The sequence below is a fragment of the Onthophagus taurus genome, chromosome 8 (assembly GCF_036711975.1).
Source record: "Onthophagus taurus isolate NC chromosome 8, IU_Otau_3.0, whole genome shotgun sequence".
Classification (NCBI taxonomy): domain Eukaryota; kingdom Metazoa; phylum Arthropoda; class Insecta; order Coleoptera; family Scarabaeidae; genus Onthophagus; species Onthophagus taurus.
Genome location: NC_091973.1, coordinates 15,201,833 through 15,217,007, shown reverse-complemented (window position 1 = coordinate 15,217,007; position 15,175 = coordinate 15,201,833).

Genomic DNA, 15,175 nt, shown 5'->3' with positions numbered 1-15,175 from the left:
AGGGCCCTGTTGAGCCGGTTTATACAAGGCAGATTCCTGCCTCTTCCTCTTCGATTCCCTCAGTGAGGGTTCGGTAGAGGTGGCGGATCGCTGCCTCTTGGGTTGCGCCCTCGCCTGTCGACAGCCCTATCTCTCTCCTTCCTTCTCCTGTTAAGTTCGGACCCACACGGTCTATGCCGGTGTCTACGGTGGCGGACTTCTATGAATTCCTCGCCTCCGGACGGTCCGGCTTGCGGTGTGGATGCCGCCGCTGGCTTAGGGGTTGAGCTTCCTGAGCTCATTCCCCCTGTAAAAATGAGAAAACACACGCCTACTTTGTCGCTACGATCAACCAGCCCGAACAAAAGTCGGGCGGTTCACGTGCGAAAAGTTAGGTTAAGTTAAGTTATGTTAACGTATGCGGGTTATCAACGATAAAACGTACTTACCCCGCAAATAAGTAATGAAAATATTACTTTGTGCAGTGCACACGACACCTACTTACGTGAATTGACACGTTAAAGCAATCACGGCACTGAAAAACTCTTAAAACACTCGAAAATCGCGGAGAGTTTTCTTTTCGCGTCCTTACGCAGCCGCAGCCAAGATGGCGATCATCAAGACATAGTTATCTCCATGGTTTACCACAACTTCCCGGAAATCCCCCCTATTTCTTCTTTCATGTAAACATCCTCTTTTTCATAAAAGATATAATTATCTTTATGGTCTACCGCAACTTCCCGGAAACCCCCCCTATTTCTTCTTTCATGCAAACATCCTGTTTTTCATAAAAGACATAATTATCTTTATAGTCTACCACAACTTCCCGGAAATTTATATCTAAACATAATGTTTTTATAAAAGGATAGTCATCTTTATGGTCTACCGCAACTTCCCGGAAACCCACCCTATTTCTTCTTTCGCGTCAACATCCTGTTGTTCATAAAAGAGGTAGTTATCTTTATGGTCTACCACAACTTCCCGGAAATCCCCCCTATTTCTTCTTTCATGCAAACATCCTGTTTTTCACAAAAGACATAATTATCTTTATAGTCTACCACAACATCCCGGAAATTTATATCTAAACATCCTGTTTTTATAAAAGGATAATCATCTTTATGGTCTACCGCAACTTCCCGGAAACCCACCCTATTTCTTCTTTCGCGTCAACATCCTGTTGTTCATAAAAGAGATAGTTATCTTTATGGTCTACCACAACTTCCCGGAAATCCTCCCCTATTTTTTCTTCTCAACCAATGAAAGTTGTGTAAACATCCTGTTTGTTATTTCTAGATAAGTCGAAATGACGTGAAATTTAGGTATATAAGGCGGCTTTTAATTTTGAGTATTCTAGTTAAAATCAAAACTGCTATACCAAGTATGTCACTATCGCATTTAAATAAGTTGGGGCTCTGTGAATTCCCACAGAAAAAGAAATTGGTGGATTTGGGCGTTAAAATTCCTCATCCTATAAAACAAGCAAAACGTGTGACAACGTTGAAATGGCCATCGGTTGTTCTCGAATTAGAGGATGGTTTTTCGGTGTTTTTACCGAAACGGATGGCTGAAGAGATGACTGATGAAGACATCCAGTCGCTAAGTTCAATGTGCATCATCTATGAAGGGGAGAAAGAAGTTGGACAAGTCGACAATGCGCACCTAGTATGCAGTATCGTTTTGTGAAAAGTCTTCTCAACCAAATTAAGTTAACATACTATTTTTTTAGCAATAAAATTACATTTATACGCTAATATTATTCTTTTTTTATTTCAAACATATTAAATTTACATTATTTTTATTTCAATCCTATAATCTCATGCTATGTTGCTCTACTACTACACCATCCTCAATTCTGATATGTTCCTAGATATGTTTCACAATTAACACAATAATGATTAGGGCAACCAAAAATATGCTCAAAAAATGATAGTTTAAGCGCTTAAAAAATGCTGTATAAAAATCAAAATATGCTGTTTAAACATGAAAATATACTCTATAAAAAAGAGTCTTTTCCAAATATTCCTATCAAATTTAAAATGTAGTTGTCTTTTAAATCTGTAGGCGAAGTTAAACAAAATAAAGTAGAAATGATTTCTATTTATATCTCGAGACATTTATTAGTTTGACATGTTTAAACTAAAAGACAATTAGAAAATATTGAACATTATACAAAAGACAAATAGAAAGAAATAGATAATAGAACAAATACAGATTCAACTTAAATTTTGATTACAATAAATGACAAACATCTCACTTAAATTATCAAAAAGGAAGCTTTGTCTGTTTGCACGTAAAACATTCTTGTACATTGAAAAACTTCGTTCCACTTCCACTGAAGTTATAGGTGCAAACTTAAATGCTAGTATTTCACTAACAGTGTATTTATTGTTTTTTATTTCTGTAGATCCTGTACTTAAACATGTAGAAATTTCTTTCAAAATAGAAAATCCATGATTTTTTGAAATACACATATCCATTTTTTTCTTTAGTGGCTTAGCAGTTTCACTGTTTATTAGAAAGCGAAAGCCCAGTTGTTTCCAATGTTTTTATTGACGCACAAAGGAAGCCATAATTTGATGCAATGAAAATCAAATCTGATTTTATTGTATTGTCATTTAGTAAGGCCTTTGAAATTTTGATTGACGCAGCGTCCTCTTCGTCTAATGCATCAAACACATTCCTAATTATTTCGAAATTAGTTGCATAGTACTTTGCCGCTTCAATCCATGTTCCCCAGCGAGTAGTTACCGGTTGTGGAAGAAGAACAATACTAGGCGCTATTTCCTTAAAAATTGCTACTCTTGATGGCGCTTTTAAAAATACTTTTTTCACATTGGTGATAAGCCGGTCGATGTTACTGTATGTACCTCGAATTTGCTCACAAACTCGATGAAGTCCGTGTGCAGCACAAGTCAAGTGTGTCACTTTTGGATAAAACGTTTGTATCGCCTTTGCTGCTTTTACCATGTAGGGAGCAGCATCTGATACAAAGAGTAAAATCATATCTCTGTTGAAAGTCTCACCCAAAATCTTAACAGACTCATCGAAATGTCTTGCAATAGTGCTATGATTTGCTTTATCAAGCACTGCTGTATTTAACAAAAATTTTTGTTTCGCAATCGACTCATCATTATCCAAAATACCAATGATGACATTTGCCACATATCTTCCTGTTGCATCTGTGGTTTCGTCAATTGAGAGCCACAAGAAGCGACCGTTGATACATTTTCGTATGTGTTCTATGGTATTTTGGTAAAGTTCCTTAAAATACTTTGTGCGAAGAGTAGTTTCAGATGGTACTTTGTACTCTGTGTATGACTCTAGGAACGATACTAACTTTTTGTTACGCATTTTATATAGAGGTATGTCAGCTGAAATTAGTGCGCTACATAGATCTTCTGTAAGTTGAATATCTTTTGATTTGGATGTGGAACATTCAGCAAAAAAAGGCTGAGTAGTTTTCTTCTCATTATTTTTTTTCTCTAATTCTATGTGTTTTAAACTTGCTAGATGCTGTTTTACCGAGAATATTTTTTCGGCTGACACAGATTTGTTGCACACTTTGCAAAAAAGTACTTACCATCAGTTTTGAATACAGGATATTCACGTACATATTGAGATAACTTTTCTAACATGGACGACTTTACTTTCGGCATAATTCTACAATAATTTCCAATTAGTACTACTGCTACAATTTCAAATAAATTTTTACTCATATTTACTCTGTTCTAATCACTTCAAATTTAAATTTATAATGCTTACACACGCGATGTATACGAGAACACCCAACGATCTTAACCTTCCGTTGGTCGCGTGTATCGTTTTCGAAACTTGATGTTTCGACGTGTTCATTCGATACGTAGAAAATATAAACAGATTTTTTTAATGCTTAAACTAAAGTAAAGTAAACTAAAGATTTCTCTATTCGAATGTCGATAATTTAGTATTCTTTAAAGAATTGAATAACTTTACCGTAACTTTATATCGAATTGAAACTTATTGCAAAATAAAATTTTGAAAATATGCATTAAAAATATTCGTTTATTTCCAAAAATGTTATATAATTTGAAAATATGCAATATATGCTCGTACAGATAAAATAAGCAAAAATATGCTCTAACAAATACGGCTCAAAATTCATAGATTGATTTCAAACAAATTTCTATCTAGTCCATTTTATTCTGGAGGGTATGAAAAAAAATATACGTTTGCATATTTTTGATTGCCCTAATAATGATCAATGTTCATACACGTGTCTATTGAGTATGGTATCCAAATACAAGGCCAGCATCTATAATTTAAATATTTATTAAATTTCAGAATCTCTTTTTACTATAATTTATTTACCCTAACAAACATAATATTAAACTGAACGTGTGAGTTCATGTCGTCGTTTTAGATTTAATCCTAGTTTTACCTTCTTGCCCACAATGTGAGCATACGATATTTTGGCTTTCTGTTCCGTAAGCTATGTGTGACATATCTGCTCACTTGCTATTCGCTTAATTCGTTTTAATCTAACCCATCCACACCGCCCCACCGCTAGGCGCCTGCATTCACTCGCGGGCCGGAAGGTGCTTCACCCCCACCACAACAGAAACCTACATTACCCACACCGCCGACACTCTCCAACAGATGGGCTTCACCCCCACCACAACAGAAACCTACATTAGCCACATCGCCGACACTCTCCAACAGATGGTGCACTCCATGACGTCATACATTACGCCACACCATCTGTGACGTCACACGTGACGCGGGAGCCGGAGCCATTTCCGGTCGAGAACCGGCATTAGTATACTACTAATATGCATAAGTTTCTGGAATTCCAACTTCCACACTTTTTCCTTCAGCAAAGAATCACATCGGATATCAATTAATTGCATTTGTAAATTTTCATTAACAATTTCAATATCGATAGATAAAGGTGAAGTAAAAAGACGAAATTGTACTTCACAGCTTTTAAAATCAGAAAATCGTCGATCGAATTCCATTTGTAACAATTTAATTTGGTAAGCATATTCTGTTAATTTTAATTTAGGTGTTTTAAGTAATAGTAATGTAATTGACAGCTTTCTTTGAAGCAAGTTTTCTTTTTCTATTTGTTTTCGCCAAAGTAATAATTTTTGTTTGAAAGCGTTAATGTTATCAAATAGCGTTGTAACAACATGATTTTGACTTGAAGCTTAAGATTAAGTTGATGAAGATGACTTGTAATATCAACTGAGAAAGCCAAGTCTCTTATCCATTGTCCATCTTTTAATTCAGCACATTCATAATTTTTTGTTTCCAAAAAAATTATGATTTCGTCCAGCAATTTGAAGAATCCTGTTAACACTTTATGATTAGAAAGCCATCGAACTTCCGTATAATATGGTACATCAGTGTATTCACATTATACATATATCTTCCAAAAATAAAGCAAATTGACGATGATTAAGTCCACTTGCTCGAATATAATTTACAATTTTGGTGACTATTTTTAAAACATGTCCGATATTTAAAACTTTGGAGCACAGTACTTGCTGGTGAATGATACACTGAAAATGTTCTAAATTTTTATTACCTTGCTGTTTGCATGCTTCTTTTAATCTTGCAACAACTCCCTTAGTAAGACAAACCAACTTTTCCAATGGCAACTTATACTTCTTCAAAACTTCCATAAGCGCATCAAAAATATCAACTCCGGTAGTTATATTATGCACAGGAATGACTTCCAAAAGTTCTTCACTTACTTTTAAATTAACACCGCATCCGCGAATAAAAACTGCCAACTGAGCGACATTTCAAATATCTGTACTTTCATCAATTACAACAGAGTAGGCTTGAAATGTTGATGTTATTGAATTATGCTGACATCTCAAATTCTCGGCTGTTTCATCAATCCTGTTAGCTACAGTATTACGACTTAAACTTACACTTTTAAATTTTTCTATTTGATGTGGACATAATTCTTCAGCCGCTTTAATTAAGCATTCGCTAATAAATTCCCCTTCAGTGAAATGTGATAGTATATAACTAACTTTTACAGTAGCTGTACTGTCTTCAACAGATCTAGTGAATACACTTTGTTGTTTTTGAAGAATTAATTTCAATTCCGACAATTTGTCTTCACGAAATTTAGCAACGTGTTGATCATACTTGGTTTTGTGATTTGTGTCATAGTGCCTTTTAAGATTGTATTCCTTGGCAACTGAAATAGAGTTTTTACATATCAAACATAATATTTTATTCTTGTTTTGGACAAAAAAATATTGCAATTTCCATTTTTCCTGAAGATTACGAGTTCCTCTTCAATTGACCTTTTTTTACTCATTGTTCTTGAAGTTTGTTTGTTTTTTATTAAATAACTTTTTAATTTACTAAGTACCAAAATCCACTTTAGAGCTCAAAGTATTGTTCAGAAACGATTGAAGAAACACTGAACCTTGCTATGACTTGTACAAACATGTACCGTGGCTCCGTTCGCATTCGTCCACTTCTTTTCGTTTCGCTTGTTGCGCCAGCGCACAGCGTCCCAGCGTCAACCAAAAAGTTCAAACTACAAATGCCAATGGTTGATATCAACTAATTGAATAATCACTAAGTAGTTTAAACTGCATACTGCAACTGCATTAAACTGAATTGCTACAAATAAACAAAATTTACTTTTAAACAATAAATTCATATATATTATTAAAAAAATGTTTAAACGTCTCGGCGGGCCACGTGTTTGACATGTCTGACCTACACAGAGAAAATGGAATCAATAGGTCATACAATAAAAACATTTTTACTTTATTTAAACCTCCGTTTATTGATAGGATGTGGCTATTTATACATACTGTATGTATACGGAATTGGCTATTTATACATACTGTATGTATACAGAATTGGCTATTTATACATACTGTATATATATCGATTTGTTGTCTCCTTGTTGCTTTGAACATCTGTAAGCCGCCCGGAAATGTAAAAATTTTCCTCATAAGTAAACAATGTACTATTTATTGTTGTAAACATTATTTGTTTCCATTTTATTTTAACCCTTAATCACTGACGTGTCATTTCGTTACACTACCACTGACGTACGAATGAGATTCGTCTATTTCTTTCGAGGCCTGTGAGGCCATGGTCAATCGTAATTAATGTTTTTATTGATTTTTATGTAATAGAACATTTCATATCTAAGATGTAGAGATAAAAAAAACAATAAAAATACTCATAGAAAAAATATTTATTAACCAATATTCTTAGCGGTATACAAAAAATATTTAAAAATCATCATTTTTGTACTTAACTAAGAATGTTTTTATGAGATCAAAATTACGTTAGCAACTAATCAATTATTTAGGCACTTTTTAACGGCAGTTGTTACAGGTGGGTTTTGAACACTGCAAGCAGATCGGCTGACTGCACATTGTGCACCCGTAATGGGTTCTACGTCGTTTTTGCTTGAAACACATGTAACAATTCTTCAAAATCTCAAACTTTAGGATTTCAGTGCTTTGTTGATTTGATTCAGTTGGCTTATCTTTCCCCAAAATACGTCCTATGAGACTCTTGAGCTCGTGAGAAAGTTGTGGTATTTCATATCGTCGCTCTAGGTGTGGAGTTACTAATCGTCTTCCTAGTTCTTTCATGAATTCCATACGTTTCGATTTGTCATAATTAGATATTATGAAAGAATTGGCAGCAGCTATATCTAAAATCCTGTAGAATATGACTAGTGGCCATCGTCTAGACCTTCTACTACAAGTGTATTTTGCACACTTTTCGTCTAGAGAATCCACACCCCCTTTTGTTGCGTTATAGAATGAAATTATTTCGGGGATCCTTTTAGTAGAGTCAAAGCTCTCTTCATGGTGCATTGATGAGATCATTGTGACAGTCTTCTTCTTCTTTGGAACATAAGATAGCAGAGTAAGTTGTTTTGTAAAACCATACATAGTTGAATGAACTTGTCGTTTTTTATCAAGAAATTCGGGTGGTATTTCTCTTTTATTTTTTTTTTAGGGTTCCAACGTAAGTCAAGCCTCTTTTTCTCAGTTCTATGCAGACTTCAATTGAGGAAAAGTAGTTATCTGCAGTGATATTTCGATTGGTTATCATTATCGGTTTTGCCAAACGCAAGACACACTGCGTTGGCACTAATAACTTCCTTTCTTCATGTGTTAGCCCGTTTCCGTCACTGTTCTTTCCTGTATATAGGTACGTATTGTATAAGTAGCTAGTAGCACCATCAGTCAGACATTTTATTTCCAAGCCATACTTACACGGCTTGTTAGGCATGTATTTCTTCCATCTACATCTTCCTCTAAAAGATACTAGCATTTCGTCAATTGTTGTAGTTTCCCCAATTTTATAGTACTTTTGACAATTTCCTATAAATTCGCGAAATATGTCCGAAATAGCAGCAGCGACGTCAGTCCGTTTTCTTTGGTCTCTAGTAGACGCATCATCAAACCTCAGACATAGGAGAATCATTGCAAACCGCTCTTTAGACATAACTCCTCTAAAAATATCTCTCCCGGTTCCGTCCGTCGCAAACAATGCATTTAGGTCTTCATCATTTGATTTGAACACTGCACTAAACATCAGCAGACCAATGAACGCATCAAACTCCAAAGGATCAATGTCTTTCAGTTCAGGTTTATTCTGGCGTTTATATTTTTCTCTTGTCACTTCCAATCTTTGATTAGTAAAGTTTATAACTTTAGTTTTGATACTCTTAGATATCAGCAATCCAAATAATTGAGACGAAGAGCTGTCAGGTGGAATATAAGTTGCGGTCAATGGAACTACAATGTTGTGCGCAGGAGTTCGAGTGCTTCTTGATGGCCCTTCTGCGGACCACTTCATGCATCGTCTTTTACCATAGAAATATTTTTGGCGACGTGATTTGTCATTACAAGTCTCAGGTTCACTTACCTGGCTGATAGTTTCTCTTTCTAGAGGGTCAGCTCGACTTACTAAACGTGACAATGGAATGTCATCATCAGAGGAGTCGGAGATATGAGAATCTGCTGGTGTTGGTAAACTAATCTCTTCATTTTCTTCATCTTCTTCTGATGAAGAATTTCCGCGATCTGATTGTATGCAATCTTCTTCACCTGCCGATGATTCCTCTGATTCTTCACATAGCCATGATTCTATGATGTCGTCTGATTTATTGTAACCAATACGCGTTCGGTGTATTTTCCGCAATGTGGAATGCCCGGGCGAAGTATTACATCGCTTACGATTCATTTTATCTACAAGTGAAAAAATAAAAGAAATTTGAAAAAGTTACACTAACACTGACAATACAAATGCCGTACGTCAGATGATCAAATTCACCTGTATAAAAGTGCGTCATACGTTCGTCCTCTCTGCAGCACGCGTGTTACTGACGGCTAGGAAAGTACTAGAAACGACAAGCACGAATTCCCGCACAAAAACAAGTTATGAACGAATAACGGTTTTCGCAACGAATGTCATTCGTACGTCAGTGATTAAGGGTTAAATAAAGTAAAATACTTTTATCTGTCTGTACTGTTATTAAAATGGATTCACTGTTATAAATTCTACCGGTTTCGGCTTATTTACAAAACCATCTTCAGGAACCTTGGAATCTCCTATTACAAAAGAACAACTAATTATACTTAAATATGTAAAAAATATAAAATTGTATTCATTGAAATGCTAATAAATGTCATTTAGATTATATATTAAATTCTAATACACTTACGTCAATTTATTTTAAAGCTCTCGTGAAATTAGCTAAATTTCAAATTGGCTCTCTTGAAATTTCTATTAAACGTTTTTTTTTATTTATTGAAATGCGTCTGTGTCTTTATTATTGGTAGATTGCGTATTAAGTTTAAACTATCGAACAGGATGGATTATGTGTGCACGTGCTTGTCATAATTATAGGTTAGAAAATCAGTTTAAAAGTTGCCTACATTAAATTTGAAATTTGAAATTTAAAATAAACTATTTTAGTATTTAAAGTTAAAAAATGGGTAATTTTGGATAGATTTTAATGGGTTTTTAGGAAATGGGTAGGATTATATAGGGATAATAGGAGATTTCGTTGGTAGCCAAGGACCCAGAATGTTGCGATACTCAAACTGCTACCGTGGTTTGAGATCCTCGTCCAGCTGGGGGTTATTTAAAGGAGGGTGTATGGCAAATTTACAAACACGCGCTATGCGGCTTCTCGCTTGACATTATTTGGTCGTTCCGACATGTAAGGTTCAGGTGGTTGTAATTAACTTATTACGTATATGGCATACACATCAAATACCAGACCATAAATTCAGGATTTTGAAATTTTTTTTTTTGTACTATTTGTAATGTAAATGTACTATTTGTCATTTCGTTTTAAATAATTTTTTTTAGATATGCTTTCGTTTGGGACATTATTTTGAATTAGCTTGTATGTATATGTAAATCAAGGAAGCTCTTTTGTGTAAAATATACTTGCTTTAATTTGCCTTTATATTTATGACATTTTGTAATTTTATAACAACTTTGAAGTTGTCAGGAACAGTATACACTAGAAAAATAACACTGTCCTAGTTTTTTCTGACAATGGCTGTGCATTTATAGAATAGATTTTTTTTGAAAACTAAATATAAAGTAACGTGAGGCAAATGTACTAAGAGATGCAAATATTGTAATAAATATGTTTTATTTTATTTTGGTCCGTAAACTTAAAAGTATTACAATTTTAACATGTAGATGTATGTATATATACATCTACTTTTTTTTGTTAAAGGTAGTTTGTTTAGATTTCCTCTTCGGACGCCCTTTGGATTTAATTTTGCTTTTAAACTTTAATACTTCCATTACATTTGTTGCTTCATCTCTTTGGGGTTCATTGCTACATTCTTCAATTGATTTGTGATCGGCATTTTCAGTATCAATTGCAAACAAAGAAGTTCCATTTCTAGCGTTTTTTTAAATTATTTTCAATTCTTCTATATAGTTATTAAATCTTTGCGTACCATAGTTTGATAATATGTCTGCAATATTTTTTGCTATACCAAGTGCTGTATTAAATTTTTCCCTATCGGATAAAATTGTTTTTGGACTCTCCTGAAAATCACTACTACCATCACTGGAGATTTGTTCAATAATATTATCATCACCAATCACGTTTCCTTCATCTATATCCATATCAACACTTCGTGTATTATTTTCTGAAGTTAGGTATCTGTTATGAAAACATATCTCTGCAAACATATCTAAATTATTATGCTTTCGTAGCATTAGAACGTGACGACACGGTGCATTAACAAAACTCCAAAATGGACATGAGCATTTTTCGGCCGATGTGTTATAAAATTTTGATGTTCTACTATCAATACTTTCTTTGATGCCATTATTTTGAATTTTCATTTTGCTTTCTAAAGTTTTAAATAATTTTAACTGTTTATGATATAAATATGCTATGGTTTTCTCCGTGTTCATCATGTATTTTAATTAGCGTGGTAGAAAATAAAATATTTTACTTCTATTTAGATAATGAACATTTTGAACATTTTCATCATCTAAATAGAAGTAAAATATTTTATTTTCTACCACTCTAATGTTTATGATATATCTTTATTCCTGTCTCTGTTGGGGTTTCACAACAGTCTTTCAGTAATCTTCTAATTTCTATATCGATATCCATTATTTTAAAACCTTTTTGATTATTTTTGACTAATTTATGATTTATTCTAGAACCAATATAGTTTGTAAGTTCTTTAATGCATAAATAGATGGTAGGCAAACTATGAAACTTTGTTTGAATATATTGTTTCAATGTCCAAAAAGATCTTTCAATCCTATTTGTAGTGTTATCCCCCATTAATGGTAAATGTTTTCTAAAGTAATACACCCACATTTCTTTACAGTTATCCCAATTCTTAAGAAATTGTTCCTCAAGTGATGCATATTTATCTGTTACTCCTTTCAAAACTTTTACAGATTTACAAATTTCCAAAAGTTCTTGCTTTGTCTGTTCATATTCTTCATACGATAGAGAGTATAAACATTTTTTGAACTTGTCCAATATTTCCCTCTTTTTCTCAATTTGATAATTATATGCAGTGGGTACTAAACGTTTAATATATTTAATTACATGAAATTTACAAAGCAATATGGTTGCACTAGAGAAAACGTTCCTTATTGCCTTTATTTCAGTAAAATCTTTGTCAATTAAAAAAATGCATGGATTATATCTACAAATTTTTTTAAAATCGTTCATACAATACATGAACGCTGAATAGGATTCTTTTGCAATAAATGCTATAGATGCAAATTCTGATTTGTCAGTTATGCAAGAATAGTAACAAAATTCTAAAACTTTATAATTTTCGACGTTAAACACGAAAGACACATCTATTTGTATAACAGGGCACTCAGAACTATTATAATTGGAAATCATCTGTGCAGGGGCTACAAATAGTGATTCTACTTCTTCATCGTTATCCTTTTGTATAGAATATACACCCTCATTTACTTCAATCTCTGTCAAGAATTCCATCAAATTAATTTGATCTTTTCCTATGCATGAAGGAAAAAGTTTGTTGCGAAAATTTGAATATCTTTTCGAATAAACATTTTTCCCTTTTTTTCTCAAGACATCTGCAATCATTCCATCTTTTGCACTAGATAATAACAAATCCGTTGCAGTATCATACTCAGTTTCATTCATTTTTTTTGCTTTGCTATAATAACCATATTCTTCTTTTCCGATTGATTGATGATATGATTATGATCAAGTAATAGTTTTGTTAATTTCCATATTTCATTTTTACCTTTGTAAAAGTTTATTTGCGCTGGACAACCTTTATAATAATAATCTTGATTCGGACGCTTTCCCGCTGACATCTTGAATTTTGTTTCACACCATGGCAACATTTATATAAAACTTGTTTTTGTGATCTGGTACGTATTTCCCACGATGATTTTTTTATATGTTAACTAGTACTATTGTAAGAACTTACAAGGGTTAGAAGTTTGGGGTAGAAAATATATTTTCGCTAATAACTTTCATACTCCTACAGAAAAATGTTTTTTATCCTTATTCTATTTAAATAACACAAAAGTTAGGATAATTATATAAATATGACTATCACAAATTGTATTCTACATTTTTAATTTCTTTTTTTTTTACTTTTTTTATTAAATATATTTTGAGATATAAATCATGGAAAATATGTTTAATTTTACATAAAAAAGGTACTCTTATTTAAATTGTCTAAGTCGGTTTTCGAATAATTTACTTTTAAATGTTTAAATGTATTTTTTCTTCTAAAATTTTTATTTTTTAACATAAGCAAAGTTGGCTTATTTTTCTGCTCATGTTTCGACAATTGCTTGTTAATTGTCAACATTGATCTAGTCAACAATAAAGTTATTACCAATTTGAAAATGCCACGACGTAATGAGTGTTCTAATAGTGAGAAATCCAGATTTAAATCCACTGGATTTTTGAATATAGTCACAATATTCTATTGTTATTAATTAATTGTTATTGTTATCGATTATTATAGTTACTAATTGCTATTGTTACTGTGTGTTATTGACTTTAAATGTTAACCTTAAAACTACTTTAAAACAATTAAAAGCAGATAACTTGGAAACCAGTAGACTTAGACAATTTAAGCAAGACTACCTTTTTTGTGTAGAATTAAAAGCTCCTTCAGATTTCTGGTTCTAATTCACCATACCTCAACTGACAAAATAGTCATGACTTGATATCTCAAACGTGCAGTATGCATCTAGCGCCCTCTACGAGTAATCACAAAACAAATTTCAAATTCGCATTTCTCATGCTCGAAAACATATAACTACCAAATTTTATGTTAACAGTACAAAAAGCTTCAAAATTATCAAGAAATTTCGAAATAAGAATTTAACTTTCAACACCCTGTGCCTTGAAAACCACCGACGTTTGTATAAGAGATGTTAGGTTAAATCGTCATATTTTGGTGTCTAGTGTCTCCCGTATTCGGATTTCCCATTCTATCTGACTCACCTTGTATATCCAGATGCAAACCAGGCGTATTTAAAAACATTAATAAATCGTGGGGAAGACAACTGATTATGCATTAAGGATTGCAATTTTAAAATATTATCTCGCTGATGCAAATTGACATCGTACTGGTAGGAATAACTTGATTAGAAAATCTCCTAATGAAATTTTTCCATATTCTAAAACCAAATACATCCAGGGGTTGAATTTGACATGTTGTCCCTGCAGGTATAGACAAATATTTAAACTTAACATCCGATGCAGTTACTTCACTAATAATTTCAGGGCAGTGACCACTCCAAGAATCCATTAATAGTAATGATTTGGGTGCGGTGTTTGGGAAATAGACATTTTGTAAAAAAATTTTCATATGAGCAGAAGTCAGTTAATCAGTCTTTGATGCTAAGACGAATATGTTAAAAAATAACAAAAATCAAATATAAAAAAATGATCGTGGTAAATTGCACTAAAATCGACAAACAATTTTCGCAAAAGAAAATAATAGTTAGGGTAGTTAACCCCAGCCACCCCCAAATGTCGTATAGAGTTTATTTTACTGCGTACATCTTAATTGGCAACTAATTTATGGTTTTCTTCAAAATATTGTAAGGAGCGGCTCTTACTTTGTTGTGTGGGCGTGCTAAAGGCGTATGCGACAAGCAGAACATTTGTCACGCCGGCTTGGATTTAGGGAGCAAAGTTAATGAAATTAAGAAAAATAAAAGAAATCAAGTTAAATTTAAATACCAAATTTAATGAATTAAAATCAAACGAAAACAACAGCAAAAAAAATAAAATACAATCTAAAATTAATAAACAGAATTAAAGTTGAAATAAATTGGAACAAACAAAGTTCAGCTCGACAACTTTATATTGATTAGCAACAAAAGAAATTTTAATGTAGTAATGTTCCTGACCTTACTTGAAAATCTTTATAACCAAATTTAATTGAAAACATACAAAAAAATCTAAATTCATCAATTACAAAATGATCAATTTAATAAAAAGAACAATTCAAAAAGAATATCGAATATTACGTAGGTTTATACCAAATCAGAAAAAGCTAAAGCAATTAGTTACAATCTTTACAAGTTAATATGTAAAATAAAACATTAACGACTTACCAAGGGTTAAAGCTATCGTATTGAGAGGAGTAACTCGTTAAAAAGTGTAACACAAATAAAAACCGGAGTCTCACTCGAACCT